The sequence below is a fragment of the Pleurodeles waltl genome, chromosome 8 (genome assembly GCF_031143425.1).
Source record: "Pleurodeles waltl isolate 20211129_DDA chromosome 8, aPleWal1.hap1.20221129, whole genome shotgun sequence".
Classification (NCBI taxonomy): Eukaryota; Metazoa; Chordata; class Amphibia; order Caudata; family Salamandridae; genus Pleurodeles; species Pleurodeles waltl.
In genome coordinates, this window is record NC_090447.1 from 1,318,665,962 (window position 1) to 1,318,668,461 (window position 2,500).

Below are 2,500 nucleotides of genomic sequence, written 5' to 3' on the forward strand. Positions count from 1 at the left end.
CTACTGTTCACAAACTGCCCTCCTTCACAAACTTCTTACAGAGGGCCAATCGCACACCCTGTTTTGCACCAGCCTCACAATCGCTTCATCTGCACTTACACATAGTCTCAGACTGCCCTTTCTTTAGGGCCCAGCACAAGCAGCAACAGACCAGCTCACCACCAGCAGCTTGGCGTGAGTGTGAAGTGCAGAAAGATTCTCAATTTTCCTTCGGAAAGAGTGTATTTTAGTGTTATTGCTGTTTTTTTATTTATTTTAAGAAAGGAAAAAAGAGTAGAAGAAATAATAAATGAAAAGTAACATTAGAGAGGACTCTATGCATTTGTTCTAAGACGTGCACCACCTACTGTCTGCAAGAGGCAAAATGCCTACAGCACCTGTTATTCCCAGGCAGTCTCCCATCCAAGTACTAACCAGGCCCGATGCTGCTTAGTTTCTGAGATCAGGCGCATTCAGGGTGGTATGGCCGTAGGCAGAATACTCTCCTGTTTCAGGCCTCTTGTGTTGAGACAACCCACCGGTCTGGAGCCTGCTGCTCTCAAACACACCTGCACTCTACTGTTCACAAACTGCTCTCCTTCCCAAACTTCTTACAGAGAGCCAAGCACACACCCTGTTTTGCGCCAGCCTCGCAATCGCTTCACTTACACACAGTCTCAGACTGCCCTTTCTTTAGGGCCCAGCACAAGCAGCAGACCAGCTCAGCACCAGCAGCTTGGGGTGAGTGTGAAGTGCAGAAAAATTCTTAATTTTCCTTCAGAAAGAGTGTATTTTAGTGTTATTGCTGTTTTTTTTATTTATTTTAAGAAAGGAAAAAAGAGTAGAAGAAATAATAAATGAAAAGTAACATTAGAGAGGACTCTATGCATTTGTTCTAAGACGTGCACCACCTACTGTCTGCAAGAGGCAAAATGCCTACAGCACCTGGTATTCCCAGGCAGTCTCCCATCCAAGTACTAACCAGGCCTGACTCTGCTTAGCTTCTGAGTTCAGACGAGATCAGGCGCATTCAGGGTGGTATGGCAGTAGGCAGAACACACTCCTGTTTCAGGCCTCTTGTGTTGAGACAGCCCGCCGGTCTGGAGTCTGCTGCTCTCAAACAAACCTGCACTCTACTGTTCAGAAACTGCCCTCCTTCACAAACTTCTTACAGAGGGCCAATCGCACACCCTGTTTTGCACCAGCCTCGCAATCGCTTCACCTTCACTTACACACAGTCTCAGACTGCCCTTTCTATAGGGCCCAGCACAAGCAGCAGACCAGCTCAGCACCAGCAGCTTGTGGAGAGTGTGAAGTGCAGAAATATTCTCAATTTTCCTTCAGAAAGAGTGTATTTTTGTGTTATTGCTGTTTTTTTATTTATTTTAAGAAAGGAAAAAAGAGTAGAAGAAATAATAAATCAAAAGTAACATTAGAGAGGACTCTATGCATTTGTTCTAAGACGTGCACCACCTACTGTCTGCAAGAGGCAAAATGCCTACAGCACCTGGTATTCCCAGGCAGTCTCCCATTCAAGTACTAACCAGGCCCAACTCTGCTTAGCTTCTGAGATCAGATGAGATCAGGCGCATTCAGGGTGGTATGGCCGTAGGCAGAATGCACTTCTGTTTCAGGCCTCTTGTGTTGAGACATCCCGCCGGTCTGGAGCCTGCTGCTCTCAAACACACCTGCACTCTACTGTTCACAAACTGCCCTCCTTCACAAACTTCTTACAGAGGGCCAATCGCACACCCTGTTTTGCACCAGCCTCACAATCGCTTCATCTGCACTTACACACAGTCTCAGACTGCCCTTTCTTTAGGGCCCAGCACAAGCAAAACAGACCAGCTCACCACCAGCAGCTTGGGGTGAGTGTGAAGTGCAGAAAGATTCTCAATTTTCCTTCAGAAAGAGTGTATTTTAGTGTTATTGCTGTTTTTTTATTTATTTTAAGAAAGGAAAAAAGAGTAGAAGAAATAATAAATGAAAAGTAACAGTAGAGAGGACTCTATGCATTTGTTCTAAGATGTGCACCACCTACTGTCTGCAAGAGGCAAAATGCCCACAGCACCTGGTATTCCCAGGCAGTCTACCATCCAAGTACTAACCAGGCCCGACGCTGCTTAGCTTCTGAGATCAGACGAGATAAGGCGCATTCAGGGTGGTATGGCGGTAGGCAGAACACACTCCTGTTTCAGGCCTCTTGTGTTGAGACAACCCACCGGTCTGGAGCCTGCTGCTCTCAAACACACCTGCACTCTACTCTTCACAAACTGCCCTCCTTCACAAACTTCTTACAGAGGGCCAAGCACACACCCTGTTTTGCACCAGCCTCGCAATCGCTTCACCTTCACTTTCACACAGTCTCAGACTGCCCTTTCTTTAGGGCCCAGCACAAGCAGCAGACCAGCTCAGCACCAGCAGCTTGGGGTGAGTGTGAAGTGCAGAAAAATTCTCTATTTTCCTTCAGAAAGAGTGTATTTTAGTGTTATTGCTGTTTTTTTTATTTATTTGAAGAAAG

General features: G+C 46.2%; 2 non-coding genes and 2 pseudogenes across 2 annotated transcripts; all 4 read right to left on the reverse strand.

Moving 5' to 3' along the window:
- Positions 1-365: 365 nt before the first annotated feature.
- LOC138251925 (5S ribosomal RNA) lies at positions 366-474 on the reverse strand (annotated as a pseudogene).
- A 438-nt stretch (positions 475-912) lies between these two features.
- Positions 913-1,031, reverse strand: LOC138253819 (5S ribosomal RNA). Its single transcript, XR_011196500.1, has one exon. It is a non-coding gene; the product is annotated as a 5S ribosomal RNA (ribosomal RNA).
- Positions 1,032-1,474: 443 nt separating this feature from the next.
- Positions 1,475-1,593, reverse strand: LOC138254052 (5S ribosomal RNA). The gene has a single exon (XR_011196729.1). It is a non-coding gene; the product is annotated as a 5S ribosomal RNA (ribosomal RNA).
- A 445-nt stretch (positions 1,594-2,038) lies between these two features.
- LOC138256903 (5S ribosomal RNA) lies at positions 2,039-2,157 on the reverse strand (annotated as a pseudogene).
- Between the last annotated feature and the right edge of the window lie 343 nt (positions 2,158-2,500).